The sequence below is a fragment of the Schistocerca cancellata genome, chromosome 3 (assembly GCF_023864275.1).
Source record: "Schistocerca cancellata isolate TAMUIC-IGC-003103 chromosome 3, iqSchCanc2.1, whole genome shotgun sequence".
NCBI classification, from domain to species: domain Eukaryota; kingdom Metazoa; phylum Arthropoda; class Insecta; order Orthoptera; family Acrididae; genus Schistocerca; species Schistocerca cancellata.
In genome coordinates this window covers 497821140-497837665 of record NC_064628.1, presented here as the reverse complement: position 1 = coordinate 497837665, position 16526 = coordinate 497821140, and positions in this window count along the sequence as shown.

The window sequence follows — 16526 nt, the reverse complement described above, 5'->3', positions numbered from 1 at the left end:
CCACGTCTCGATCCCTGAGGCAACAGATGGGGACGTTTGCAAGACGACAACCATCTGCTCGAACAGTTCGACGATGTTTGCAGCAGCATGGACTATCAGCTCGGAGATCATGGCTGCGGTTACCCTTGACGCTGCATCACAGACAGGAGCGGCTGCAATGGTGTACTCAACGACGAACCTGGGTGCACGAATGGCAAAACGTCATTTTTTCGAATGAATCCAGGTTCTGTCTACAGCATCATGATGGTCGCATCCGTGTTTGGTGACATCGCGGTGAAAGCACATTGGAAGCGTGTATTCGTCATCGCCATAATGGCGTATCACCCGGCGTGATGGTATGGGGTGCCATCGGTTACACGTCTCGGTCACCTCTTGTTCGCATTGACGGCACTTTGGACAGTGGACGTTACATTTCAGATCTTTTACGACCCGTGGCTCTACCCTTCATTCGATCCCTGCGACACCCTACATTTCAGCAGGATAATGCACGACCGCATGTTGCAGGTCCAGTACGGGCCTTTCTGGATACAGAAAATGTTCGATTGCTGCCCTGGCCAGCACATTCTTCAGATCTCTCACCAACTGAAAACGTCTGGTCAATGGTGGCCGAGTGACTGGCTCGTCACAATACGCCAGTCAGTACTCTTCATCAACTGTGGTATCGTATTGAAGCTGCATGGGCAGCTGTACCTGTACACGCCATCCAAGCTCTGTCTCAATGCCCAGGCGTATCAGGGCCGTTATTACGGCCAGAGGTGGTTTTTCTGGGTACTGATTTCTCAGGATCTATGCAGCCAAATTGCGTAAAAATGTAACCACATGTCAGTTCTAGTATAATATATTTGTCCAATGAATACCCGTTTATCATCTGCATTTCTTCTTGGTGTAGCAATTTTTATGGCCAGTAGTGTATAAGCTCATATTGTTCCTGTAGATATGTTCAATAATCCATCACAGACCACAGACAATACAACCCCGAGAAAGCATGTATTACGTTGAGTATCCAGCAATCCATACGTCTTACGTTCAGGAAAGAACGTCGTGTCCGTTAAAAAAAGTGCATCCGATGTGATCTCTGTATCGATGGTTCATTGAAGGAAGGCCAATATTTGACGCGTCAGCATCCAAACGTTCCTCACCACCACGGACATTAAACTATGTTCTTCCGTATCCAGTAGTCCACAGAATACGCAAAGCTGAGAATCAACCATAAGAATAGCGAACAACCGTTTCCGTGTGTCAGTTTTACTGTTGGTGAGGATACACTACGTCGATCGTGCTGTCGTTGACAATAGTTGTGTATGCGCTGTTCGTCAGATATGCTGCCAAGCTCTTATTCGATGTTTGATTTCCGTGACGTTGCGGCCGTGGGAACTCATCAAGCAGCGATATATCTCCTGAGTTGTACATGTGTAAGTAGGCTGTTTAAGTTTTCTTATTGGCAAAGTTACGTAGCGCTCTATATGAAAATCACTGGCTGTGCTGTGTGCAGTCTGTGGCTAGTTTGCATTGTTGTCTGCCATTGTAGTGTTGGGCAGCGGCAGCTGGATGTGAACAGCGCGTAGCGTTTCGCAGTTGGAGGTGAGCCGCCAGCAGTGGTGGATGTGGGGAGAGAGATGGCGGAGTTTTGTAATTTGTCATGAACTGCTATATATACTATGACTATTAAGGTAAATACATTGTTTGTTCTCTATTAATATCTTTCATTTGCTAACTATCCCTATCAGTAGTTGCCTCGTCCCTTAGTTTAGCATCTGAGCTCAGTAGATTTAAGTTAGCTTAAGAGGGGGTAGCCTATAAGACAATGAGTTATGATGAATTGGAAGAAATGCATTGAGAAGCTACACGAAAAAGGTTTGGCAAAAAAAAAGTAGTGTACAGTGGAGAAAAACTATTTTTGACAGAGGATGTGAACAGAATACTAGGACTTTTTGGGAATAATGATGAACGAAGGGAGATCGCCATGCAAAATACTGCAGTAAAACAAACCCTGTCCTTTCCTTTTGTGTCATCCCTCTATATCTTTGTGTACCCTTGTGTATTTGTGTTTTTCCTGTCTTTATGTGTTTAGCTGATGAGAGCTATGTTGTAGAATTTTTCTATGTTATTTACTTTGTAAAAATGTTGAGACATTATTTATTCTGTTTTGTTTTAATGCTCATGTGTAAAGTTGATGTTTCGAAAGTTATTCTGATCTTTTATGTATGTACTTATAATTCCTGTAACACTGATGTATATGTTTATTTCTATTCTTTTGTAAAGCCCCTATTACTACAAACGTTATCTGTATTGTTATGTTCTTTAATGATGTATTTTGTACCTTTGTTATTGTATTTTTATGTTATAAAATTGTAATTGACACCAGTTCATCTAATTAAGTAACTTGTAAGCATTCATTTCACTGCACACGTTTCTGTTGGTCATAGTATATGGACAATATGTGAGAAGTAGGGACTGTTAGTGTTTGCACGTGTGTTGATAATTTAGCCAGGGACTGGATAACAGCATTGCTCGTTCTAAGGACAATTGCAAAAAACTTTGTGAGTGCACAAGTGGTGGTTATGGACTTGCTATATTAACTGCAAGACTCATCACTGGTGATTGTGCACCCGCACAGTCACAACAGATAGCTGCTGGTCATCTCTACCAGGACTACAGTGGGCCTGTCCACACTTTCTACAAGGACTGCAGTGGGTCTGCACCTCTGGTGGCTCACCAATACCATACTCTCTACCAGGACTACAGTGGGTCTGCTCTGTGATGACCTACCTACCAATATTCATCAACTTCGACTGACTCTGCTGTGGGTTTGCTCTGTTGTGGCCCATTACCTGTCAGCATGTCAAGTGTCAGCACTGTCTTTCCGTTGGAAGGACAACACTACTGCTTCAAGACTGCATGGAAATCCACTACTTCTGTGAGCAATTTCTTTTACTAATGAGACTTTGTGAAAAACAAAAACTGTAATTACTATTATGATGAACAATCTGGACTGTCTTTATGGACTGTGAGAAAATTTTAGCTTTTGACAACATTGTATAAATATGTGTGTGCATTTGATATCTTTGTTATTATAATTATGAAAAATTTTTTCAAATCGTTATTGGCCAATTCCCAAAAAAATTTTTTAAAATTTTTTGTGGGGAGCATGGGGGCTATGTAAGTAGACTGTTTAAGTTTTCTTATTGGCAAAGTTACGTAGCGCTCTATATGAAAATCACTGGCTGTGCTGTGTGCAGTCTGTGGCTAGTTTGCATTGTTGTCTGCCATTGTAGTGTTGGGCAGCGGCAGCTGGATGTGAACAGCGCGTAGCGTTGCGCAGTTGGAGGTGAGCCGCCAGCAGTGGTGGATGTGGGGAGAGAGATGGCGGAGTTTTGTAATTTGTCATGAACTGCTATATATATTATGACTATTAAGGTAAATACATTGTTTGTTCTCTATTAATATCTTTCATTTGCTAACTATCCCTATCAGTAGTTAGTGCCTTCCGTAGTTTGAATCTTTTATTTAGCTGGCAGTAGTGGCGCTCGCTGTATTGCAGTAGTTCGAGTAATGAAGATTTTTGTGAGGTAAGTGATTTCTGAAAGGTGTAGTTTAATGTTATTCAGGGCCATTCTTTTGCAGGGATCTTTGATAGTCAGATTGCGTTGCGCTAAAATTATTGTGTGTCAGTTTAAGCACAGTCGTGTATGAATTGTTCTAAGGGGACGTTTCACATGTTCTCATGGCAGATGCTTCCAGACGAACATAAATATAATCAACATAAAATGAGACTACGTGAGGAAGAGAAGGCGAGATGTGGCCAACCGCTATCGGTGATTGAACGACGGCGGAAGATATTCTTCTATCACAGCTGATTTTATGGTGTGTTTCCGCTGATGCGAATTCCGAACCATTGTTCGCAGATAAACAGCGCACGTTCGTGAGGTTGAGGCCGTTGTTTCGGAACATTAGGATTAACATATCACACTTGATCTTAAATACAATTGCAGTACTAACATAATGCCCGAAGGCAGCCATCCTTCGGTATCGGTAGGATCTGAGCTAAATGTGGCAGTCGTGACGCGAGGTGAACGTTGGTGTACGCTACACGTTGGCTCATGTTGGGGCTCTCAACAAATTTTTGCGTATGGACAATCGAACATTCTGAAGCAGCCGTCGATAATACGCCGCCGTTGACCGTCTCAGAGAATGGGTAAATGTGATCGCTAGGCATAGCAGCGTTTCGACAGTCTGAAACGATCCTGACACATCTTCCAGAGTCCAGAGTATAGTATTCTTGGCTTCATCATGTTAACGAAACTACCTGCTGCCATCCCGTAATTACTGAGCTGCCGCACAGCCTGGCGCACTTCATCTTCTGAGTGGACATGGATTATCAGATTGAAACTGAAACTTCCTGACAGATTAAAACTGTGTGCCATACCGAGACTCGAACTCGGGACCTTTGCCATTCGCGGGCAAGTGCTCTACCAACTGAGCTACCTAAGCACGACTCACGACCCGTCCTCACAGATTCAATTCTGCCAGTACCTCGTCTCCTACCTTCCAAACTTTACAGAAGCTCTCCTGCGAACCTTGCAGAACTAGCACTTGCGCGCGAAAGGCAAAGGTCCCGAGTTCGAATCTCGGTCCGGCACACAGTTTTAATCAGTCAGGAAGTTTCATATCAGCGCACACTCCGCTGCAGAGCGATATTCTCATTCTGGAGTATCAGGTTGTTAACATAGGCACGACAAATGAATAAGGTTTCATATAGCGTTATTCCACTGAGAGAGCATCGCATAACATACACCAGAGGCTCGAGTGCAGTTGCAAAAATCGCCACTGAAAGCGGACCTAGCTGTCAATGTGAATTAGGCCCCTTTCCTGACCGTTTACCATTACGTTTGATGTAGTCCGACGTATCAGTCCCGTAACTGTGGAGATGAAGACAGATGGAACCGACATTCGGCTCATAACTGACGGTAAAAATCATGGTTTACCCTGTCGAATGCACGATCAAAGTCCACCGATATTAGAGCTGCTCGCATTCGACACGTTTCCGCAATGGCTACTATGGCACGTTATCCACTTAAAGCTGAGTTGATGCCTAGTCAGGGGAGATAGCCCTCGTTATTGCCAATTTAAGAGGAGACGCTACCAGTCTTGGGAAGATTTTGTAATCGTTATTAAGCGTGGTGAGCGGCCGATGTTGATTCGCACTGCGACTTACCATCACAAAATCAGGCGACACGCGCATTTCAACGCGCAGTAGCTCATCGTACATGGTCTCCCGCTGTGGCATCACCATTTTTACGCGAATTCTCGTTAAAATACTAACGTTATCTCATCCGGAGCTGGTGATTTATGCGCCGCTCCTTTCTTGAGTGTCCCCATTAATTCACCTTCTGTTAGTGGCTCTATTAGTGCAGCCTTATCCATCTCAGTCAGTCCTTTCCAACTGTTAAACTACATCCTCCCCCAACCAGTGGTCTGTCGGAGCGCCGCAAACAGATCACATAAAAAAAGCACTCCGTCTTCAGGCCACGAGTGGCCTACCGGGACCATCCGACCGCCGTGTCATCCGCCGTGGAGGATGCGGATAGGAGGGACGTGGGGACAGCACACCCCTCTCCCGGTCGTTATGATGGTATTCTTGACCGATGCCGCTACTATTCGGTCGATTAGCTCCTCAATTGGCATCCCGAGGCTGAGTGTACCCCGAAAAATGGCAACAGTGCATGCTGGTCTGGATGGTCACCCATCCAAGTGCCGACCACGCCCGACAGCGCTTAACTTCGGTGATCTCACGGGAACCGGGGTAAGCATTGCGGCAAGGCCGTTGCCCAAACAGATGACATAAATGCTCCAAAAATCCAGCCGCACTGTCCTTTTGTGTCATCAGTTGACGACCCCCTGAGTCATGGAGCACAGCGAGCTATGATCGGCGGTAACGTTTGTGTTCTCGTGACACATGATGCACAAAGGTGCATTCCACAGCGACCGTTGTGTAGGCACATTGCCCTGATCGAGATGCCTCCCAGTCTTCGACGCGTGATCGATAGGATGCATGCCTTGACACGATGAACTTGTGCTTGATGTTCTGGAGACGGATCCATAAATGACAACTCACGATGAACTCTGTAATTTACCACGTTGAGGACTCTTATCGATGCAGAAGTCGCATCGTTTCTTAGCGTTAAGCAGCACGGTGAACTAAGAAAGATCAACGTTGACAATAATATTACCTTGGAACTCTTCCATCTGGTCCGTGTTTGCATAGAAAACAGTAATATCACAAATTGAGTCCGCCTTAATGCAAAACACCGTGTTATTTGTTTATTTCTTTAATATCCCAAACTAGTTTCGGCGACAAATATCACCATCATCAGTGTTTTTTTTTTAATCTAAAGCATGCAGAAAATGGTATGGTTGTACAAACACAGTAAAACATTATTCCATTTTTACAAATCGTCTTTTGAAATATAGTTTTATGTTGATACTTTTATACTACCCTATTTATTGTATGCTACAGCATATTTTAAGCTATTATTGGCGCTGTTTGTGGCATATTTTCTGTGCTCTCTTTTTTCTGTTGCCGTATTTTTACTTAGCGAACATCATGTCATCTGCAACCATGTGAGCGGCTGTTAATAAACAAATACTCAAAGGTGAACTTCTTATGTCAGCAGTATATACTTGGCGTTGTGGTAGTGTTGTGGAAACCAGTTATTTTGGTGTGTATTTAGATGTTGCTTTGCTATTCGTGTACTCTCGTTCATTGGATGGTATGTGGCTGCTTTTTACACTGAAAAACAAAACTTTTGCACTTTGTTTCTGATCCAGAATATTACACCATTTTGCTGTTCGCTTGTGTCGCGAGAGGCGTATCGCAAGTGGCGAGAAAAGCTACGAAAAACCGTAGCGCGAATTACGACGACTTCTGTTCATTCTTTATGTCTCTGTGTGTGATGGGGAGGTGGTTCTTTTGGGTGTGTGTGCTTTCTGTTCTATGTGCTTGGTCAGTTCTCTCAGAGCTCTAAAGAGTGTGTTGTTGCAGGATGTTGTGTTTTCATTTATTACATTTTTCCCTTCGACTATAGCCTTTTGTATGTGATAATTTTCTTCTATCGTTAGTTGTCGGGAACGACTGTTGCTGTTTCTCAGAATGCGTAGATCGTTTTAGATATTAGTGGGGTTATGGTTTTTGTTCATTAGATGTTCTACAAAAGTTGAATGTGTGCTGTCACTTCTTAGAGCTCTCATGCGCTCTGTGTACCCAGTTCGGAAATTTCTGCTTGTTTGTCCTATGTAGGGGTCCTGACAAGAGTTGCAAGTGAGTTGATATATTCCAGCGTTGCTGAGGTTTTTCTGACTAGTCTTAGTCTTTTCTGAACTGTATTGTTTGTTCTGAATGTTATTGGGATCCCTTGCTTTTTTAAGATGTTTCCTATTCTATGTGATATTTTGTTATTGTATGTTAGTGTGTACCATCTCTCTCTTTTTTCTGAAGTGGTGTGGTCTGCTGTGTTGTCTGTGTGTGCTGCCTTGTTGTTGGGTTTTGCATCAAGGCGGACTCCATTTGTGATTTTACTGCTCAACGTTGACGTTCGATAGCACGGTCCGTGTGCGGACGGCTTTAGCCATTTAGTAGTACAGATAGTGTTGCACTGCTATGCGGCAGAGTGCTGCACGACGAAGCGGGCAGCGCAGCGTGAAGTGCGCACGTGTCGGTCGCCTGCTCTTCCTGCTTGCGAGCCGGGATGGCGGCGGAGCGGCCGGCGTTCCCCTGCGTCAGGTCGGAGCGCGGGGGCGTTAGGCAAGAGCGGCCGCTAGGAATGCCCGCCGGGTTGCTGAACCCCGCGCCGCTCGCCTCCGGTGGCTCCTCAAGGACGCCGCCTTCATGCAGAGGCTCTACTCTGGACCTGTACGCCCTCCTGTACCATCATAGTCGCCTCCTCAGACCCAAAAACTTGGCTCATCCTAGCTACACACCTGAGCTACCGCATCCATCCTCTCACTGACGTAGGTCACGACAGTGAGGAGGTGTATCTGTAGCAGTCGGTTGTGTCGATTGAGCACACTGGGATAGGCTGACATGGGGAGGTGACACAACGGTATAAAGGAACTATCGTGTTTGGACGTGCCTGTGACCACACAGTGAATGACCGTATCCGATTTGTTGGTGTATCAACGTAGACTGTCCAACTTGTCTACAAGGAATGGGACTTTCGAACACTTGCACGTATAACAGTTGTACAGAGATGGAACGTGATGACATTTCTACGGATCCCAGGACACTGCAGATATTGGAGCTCGAAACAGGGTGTACCAGAAGTAGCATACACACGCGAACAGCAAGATGGCGTAATATTTCTGGATCACAACAAAGTGCAAAAGTTTTGTTTTTCTGTGTAAAAAGCAGCCACACACCATCCAACGAACGTGAGCACAAGAATAGCTAAGCAACAGCTAAATACACACCAAAATAACTGGTTTCCACAACACTACCACAAACCCAAGTATATACTGCTGACATACGAAGTTCACCTTTGAGTATGTTATTACTAACAGCCGGTCACATGGTTGCAGATGACATGATGTTCGCCGGCCGGTGAGGCCGAGCGGTTCTAGGCGCGTCAGTCTGGAACCGCTAGACCGCTACGGTCGCAGGTTCGAATCCTGCCTCGGGCATGGATGTGTGTGATGTCCTTAGGTTAGTAAGGTTTAAGTAGTTCTAAGTTCTAGGGGACTGATGACCTCAGATGTTAAGTCCCATAGTGCTCAGAGCCATTTGAACAATTTTCAACATGATGTTCGCTACGTAAAAAGACGACAACAGAAAAAAGAGCACAGAAAATATGTCACAAACAGCGCCAATAATTGCTTAAAACATGCTGTAGCATACAATAAATAAGGTAGTATGGAAGTATCAATATAAAACTATATTTCAAAAGACAATTTGTAATAATGTAATAATGTTTTACTGTGTTTGTACAACCATACCATTTTCTGCATGTTTTAGATTTAAAAATCCCACTTATGATGGTGATATTTGTCGCCGAAACTAGTTTGGGATAATAAAGAAATAAAAGAATTACAAGGTGTTTTGCATCGAGGCGGACTAAATTTGTGATATTACTGATACACCAGGCTATCCGCAACTACCTGCTTCGTTCTTCTGGGGAAGATGATTTCTTGTGCCAAGAAACGTGTCCGTAAATCAGTGCATTGACAAACGGCTGTGGTGCGTGGCTTCCTCCCAGAGTTCTGTATCATAGTTGATCTCTTGACTGGCAAGTAGTGTTCCGTGTTCTAAGAGTGAATTTTTCTGTTCTATAAATTGTGTGTGTGTAATGTAGTGTCCTTGTGCTCGAAACTAATTACTGAAAAAGGTGATTACTTAAACCCTGTATTGCACAGTCGAGTTAACAGTGGTGTATTGCCTAAATTCACAGTGGACAAAAATGGTTCAAATGGCTCTAAGCAATAACATCTGAGGTCATCGGTCCCCTAGACTTAGAACTACTTAAACCTAACTAACCGAAGCACATCACACACATCCATGTCCGAGGCAGGATTCGAACCTGCTACCGTAGCAGCAGCGCGGTTCCAGACTGATGAGCCTAGAACCACTCGGCCACAGCGGCCGGCTCACAGTGGACCGTTTTCAACATCTGGAAGATATGGAATGTCGAATAAACTACTAAATTTTGTCTGAACAAATTTTCCAAATTACTTTAATAAAAGTCCACTGCTCATTGACGTAAATAACTATGAAACAGAACTCACAATACGATAAATGTTTCACACACGAATATATCAGACTGTTCACTGATATGTACTTTGTACGATAAGAAAATAATTTACAAACTGAATGTAAGCTATCTCACCTGATCACTGATTAACTGTGTAAAGACACTGTTCTCTATGTATAGTGTAACTGTATGACTATGATCCTGAACTATTCTTGCTCTTACCTCGGTATAGTAAAAACTTTGACTCGAGTTTGGAGCGCAGCGAGTAGGGCCGCAGCAAAGCTAAATTAAAATGGTAAACTAAAAACGATATTCAAAAGCATCCATACCGCCACGTGCAATGCGGACGCAAGCAACATAAAATTTCTTCTATGAGAATAATTTTGGGGACTAATGTTCTACAAACGATGTTTTCAAAAGCAGTTTAAAGCAAAGAATCACTTTATAACTTGACTATCAAGATAATGAACAATACTGACTTTATACAAAAATAATTGTTTTTTTTTTCAACAGGTCGATTATTGAAAGATTTTACTTTAGACAAAGATTAACATACCCAAAATGATATCTTTACTTTCACAAAAATGTATATTTGGGGAAGGAGAACTAACTTCCCTAGCTGTGTCCAATCCACAAGATATGTTTCAACCAATTTGCGGTACGACATTAACTTTTGCAACAGAGTGCTAACTAAGCACAAGTATGGAAAGCTATCGATTTGCCTTGAATCATAACTCTATACAAAACTCTTTTCAAAATCTATAAATACTCTCATCATTGTCTTATTCAAACTTCTCCATCAAATCCGTATTCAATATTTAGCAGCTCAATTCCAGATAAAAATTTCCTGACCGTTCAGTTCCACGTTTGCTTCTCATCAAACCTCGACTAATAAGAATCTCTCTCTATGAGCGCCCTCAGGCAGGGACGGTTTAGCAACACAACCAAAGGCAGTGGGTCAGCGTGGCTTACTCTGAGATCCGTGCATATCGATATATGAAAGTATGGAGTTAACAATTTTTTAAAGACCAAGGTGACATACATGCCTCACAAGTGTTGTGAAGATGGATTTACAAAGGACATCCTTAGATAACGCACTTTACCACCAAAGTAGAAACGTACTGGCGTTGTGTTTACGAAATGAAGAATAAATGTAAACAACTACTAACCACTAAAAATAAAACATTTTTAGGTGAAGTTAGCCATTACTGAACTCCAGAGAAGCACCAAAACAAGGGCGAAAACATCTTTCTAAATGCATCTTCAAAAGAAACAGGTACTACAATTTCATCAATTTACGTTGTGAAGTAGGGCTACAGTCGATGCTACGAGTTAGTAACATATTTAGCATCACATACGAGTGCGAAACAGTAACTGCAGTGTATCAGGTTTATGTATATGGAACCTACTCAAGATCCGGCAGATTATGGAGGAATATTCTTGGTTGAAAATAGTTTATTGTTGAACAATAGCAGCAAATTTTTATTTACGGATGACCACAGGGGCCCGAAAGATTGAATAATGTTGTCTGGCAGAAAAAAAAGAAAATCATGTTTTTCCAGATGTGAATCATTCTTTATGGGTGGAATGTTCCAAAGACCTAGTAGTTTGGATAATTGTTTATACTTTACTCCGATTCTACAAATTCTTGTGGGAAAAGACACACTATTCCAGCTCTTCACGTTCTGCTAACCAACAAAAAGCGAAAACATGTGATATTTTATTTAACTATTAAAACCAACGTGCCTGTATGCAACCCTGCTTCTTTCATAATGGACTTCGAAACTGCTATCACCCAAGCAGCTAGAAGTTTGTTTCCTTAAACAGAGTTTATGGGTTGCAGTTTTCATTTTAATCAATGTTTCTTTGAAACAAGTTCAGCGTTGCGGCCCTGTCCCTTCCCATAGGAAAAAAAAAAACATTGTTACATAAGAATGGTTTGAGATATAGCGTATCTTCATCTGGAAATGATGGATAATGGTTGGCTGTGTATTCAGGACAGCACGTCTGAAATCCAGAAGTATCAGAATCTACACGACTATTACTGAACCGGTGACTCGGTAACAAGCATATGGCAAAGAGATATGCGGAACTTCAGTGGAAGGTGCCGATACACTAACAACGTCCGTGAAAGATGGAACCGAAGGATAGATATGTTAATATCAAATGTTCATTCAAATGTCTACTTACAAAAGTCTTCGAGAAGAGGGACACCCTTTTGACCGATTATTTTTAAATTTCTTGCTAAAAAAAGAAGGACTCAGCAATTAAGACTAACGAGGGTATTGCAAGGGCATTAAAGAGACTCTAAAATGACGGTAGCTTAAAAATCATATCCAACTTGAGTGACCTACATACAGAAATTACAGTGTAGAAATTACAGTGTGGAAGTTATGAAAAACTTAGAATTTGCTTAAAACACGACATACTCATTGGAAATCTAGTAAAAACTTTAATGCAGGACGAAATGAGACAACCTCCTCGTGGTTTTCCTTAGAAACGATACAAAGTCAGCTAAATGTCACTTGCAATTTGTAAAAAAAAAATCCCTAATGAAGACTGACAATACTGTCTCAGAGACCATGTCTCTTCTAGGAAATCACCGCGGCATTCCCCTTGAGAGATTCTGTGAATTAAAATCTGTATGGATAGGCACTGAACACCAAATCGTTGGAGCGGAAGCGTAGACAAATGACATGCAACAACATCCATTAATACTCCCTCCTTCTGACGACGTCTAGCAGACTACGGCATGCTGTGCCATGCTGCTGGACTACACTTAGTGTGCCTGTGCAAATCCGCTTATCCCAGCAAAAGCCCCAGGCTCCACGCAGGTGTCACTCCGTAAGAATGCTACTCCATATAAGTGTTCCAACCACAAGTAAGCAGCAAAGTACCGCGGATTAAGAACGAGGCTCGTAAAGAGATCCTAACCGACAAGTACTGGAGACGAGTGCCACACCTTGTCAATGACAATCGGTTTCAGACCCGACATGTATCGCTGCTGCCAATGAATGCAGGGCTATCTCAAACAGTATCCTAGTGAACGCTGTGAAGCGAGTGAGGGACTTCGCGAAGATCATTTGAAGAGTGGAACTGGAAAACGTTTTAGTGTAGTTTTTTCACCAAATACGTTTCCAGTTCTGTTGTCTTCCCGCTGTTGCTTATCTCTAGACTTGATACAGGTGCCAAACCATGGAAGAATTCTTTCAACCATGTGTTAGTAAATAGAGCACTGCCTTTGTACCAAGCTGTGCTTTCCTCTTGAATTCAAAAATTTAAAGATATGCGAAGTCGTGATGGTTAAAAACACTACAGTTGTAATAGTTAAAACCTTAATGTTGTTTTTTTGTACTTAACACTAGCAAAACATAAATTGTCATTTTTCGAATCGTGGCTATGTACAAAATACGAGTTTATTCTTTCAAAGAAAAAGCAGCAAAGCAGCAACCACCCATAGTTAATAATGCAATTAATTTATACAACGAGTGACGTTACCGGTTTCGAAAGGAGAAGTTCATCTTTGGATTGCTGTTCACGGTCATATTACATTTATTGTTGTTTACATCAGTTCTTGGAAAAGAAAACAGCCAATAACTAATGAATTCCGGCTGGCGCTTAGACCCACTCAATAACGTTCACGTGACCATGGCGACCAAATGTTTCCATTACTTCCAGATGTTCATGATGAGCATGCTGTGGACTCTTCTATCTTCCAAGATGACAGCAGCCGTGGTCACAAATCTGCAAGCATGCTTTCAGGCACCCTATCACGTATTTAGAACATTGTTGTTGTTGTTGTGGTCTTCAGTCCTGAGACTGGTTTGATGCAGCTCTCCATGCTACTCTTTCCTGTGCAAGATTCTTCATCTCTCAGTACCTACTGCAACCTACATCCCTCTGAATCTGCTTCGTGTATTCATGTCTTGGTCTCCCTCTACGATTTTTACCCTCCACGTAGCTATCAGTATTCCCGCAGCTCGGTAACTGTACGGGGTCTAGTCGAAAATGGGTGGCTTCAGCTTGATAGGGAACACCTGAAGGCAGTTATGGAGCCTCTTACTCGCCGAAATTAGACGATTATTAAGGCTAGGCAAAGTGTTATAAGGTTTTATGGTGATATGTCCTATAAGCGTCCATTTTTTCCCAGTGTGCTTATGTAGGTAGCTATGTAACCAACAATTCGGTCAGGCCCGACGATCACGTGATACGGAGTGTCCGCCGTCTCATCCCGTGCCAACAGCATTATTACGCTGAGGAAACGGCTTCGTAATCATTGTCAGCTTTCCCACCTTGTCTTATGTGTGGTGTTAGTTGTGCTGTTTTGCATACCTCTATGACACTGAAGTTTGATATCTTGCGACCAACAGAGAAAGGAAGCACCCCAGATGATCATGCATGTTAATTAAAAGAAATAATAATGTCGCACAACGGAAACGTCTTACTGATTGATAATTAATAGAGTTGACTCGATTAAACATGACAGTATGGGAACAACATCACACACATGACATTCTGATGGGAGTATGGGTCGATTATTAATGGGAGCAAGTGGTCATTATAACAATCAGATCTATTGTCGGAAAATAAAACAAAGACTTATCCACTGCGATAAATAACTGAACATTAAATATTTGGACGAGGAGTTCTAATGGTGAACTTTTTTGAGGACAAATGAGCGGGCATGACAGATGCAAACGTATGTGGATAATAACACGAATACGAACGGTGAATGAAAGCACTGTTAGTGAATCAAAGGCAGAACATCAAAAATATAGGATCGAACACCACTGAGATCGCGGAAGTGTATATTTACTGAAAGCAAATTGGCTGGCTGAGAAGTATTAAAATGGAATAACTGGCTCCTGGAAGGGGCGAACTATTATAGCGCTCCCACTGAATCGCCGATGGTGCATCTTACCACACTCTTAGCTTAATACGGGAGACAGTGGCGGTAGTAGCTGGATACTGAAAGTTCAACTCTCTTTCTCAGATCTCGAGTGGAAACATCCTTCTCTCTGTGATGGCCAGATTTGTCTCATCAGACGTCCAGCAGCCTCTTCACTACTCCTCCACAGTCTAACGTGAAGTCGTTACTCTTCACAAGCATAAAGCGAAGTGTTCTGACTCTGCACATACTGTAACATGGTTACATTTTGTCAGAGCCAAAATGCAACAGCCAATTCCGTCCAGTAAAACCCAAGTGTATACGTTAAAAGATATCCTATTTTTTGTAGATTTTAATGCTCTTGACGTGGGGAGAAAAGCAAAAACCTCTCCCACTAGATGCCGCAATTTTGGAAAGGACCCATGAGAAGGCTGACACGCAGGCACTGTGAGGAAACAGTGTGCTCTTCGGAAAATAACAGTTAGAACCAAGCAGAATGCTGAATTCCAAAATTCAAACCGAACGGTATTTCGTGGCCTCGCCACGGAAGTAACGAAGATTCACACGCTAATCGCTGGGAAGCGACACCTGGCTAGAGATCTCTCATATTGTTAAGAGGCTTTTGCAAGCAATACTGTGTTTCGCGAACAGAAAGCGACCGTCCCACTTCACGCCTGGACAGAATGGGACAAGGGAAATGAATGCCTGTCTATCTATCTGAGCCTGCAGCTTCACCTCGGATTCAGAATATACAGGGTGATTCAAAAAGAATACCACAACTTTAAAAATGTGTATTTAATGAAAGAAACATAATATGACCTTCTGTTATACATCATTACAAAGAGTATTTAAAAAGTTTTTTTTCACTCAAAAACAAGTTCAGAGATGTTCAATATGGCCCCCTCCAGACACTCGAGCAATATCAACCCGATACTCCAACTCGTTCCACACTCTCTGTAGCATATCAGGCGTAACAGTTTGGATAGCTGCTGTTATTTCTCGTTTCAAATCATTAATGGTGGCTGGGAGAGGTGGCTGAAACACCATGTCCTTAACATACCCCCATAAGAAAAAATCGCAGGGGGTAAGATCAGGGCTTCTAGGAGGCCAGTGATGAAGTGCTCTGTCACGGGCTGCCTGGCGGCCGATCCATCGCCTCGGGTAGTTGACGTTCAGGTTTCATAACTAACCTTTTTCGTAGGACTCTCCATACAGTTGATTGTGGAATTTGCAGCTCTCTGCTAGCTCTGCGAGTCGATTTTCCTGGGCTGCGAACAAATGCTTGCTGGATGCGTGCTACATTTTCATCACTCGTTCTCGGCCGTCCAGAACTTTTCCCTTTGCACAAACACCCATTCTCTGTAAACTGTTTATACCAACGTTTAATACACCACCTATCGGGAGGTTTAATACCATACTTCGTTCGAAATGCACGCTGAACAACTGTCGTCGATTCATTTCTGCCGTAATCAATTACACAAAAAGCTTTCTGTTCAGCGGTCGCCATCTTAGCATTAACTAGTGGTGGGCAGGAAATCGCGTATCTGTTAGAAATCACAGTGACTGAGAAGTCACAGATATCACAGTAGCAACTTTACAGATTCTAACTGCGATTTCAGTCACAATTAGCAGTCGCAAGTAGTATTTCATATTCAAAGACGTGAGACATCTATTGGTCGAATTTAGCACTGCTTTCTGCGATTTCAGTGACAAGTCGCAACTAAGAGTCGCAAGTAGCAACTAAAAAGCGCGGTTAACAGTGGCATCTGTTGGCCAAAGTTCGTACTACGTCCATCTCTGCGGTACGCTATGGAGTCCAGCTGCGATTTCCGTGACAAGTCGCAACTAAGAGTCGCAAGTAGCAACTAAAAAGCGCAGTTAATAGTGCCATCTGATGG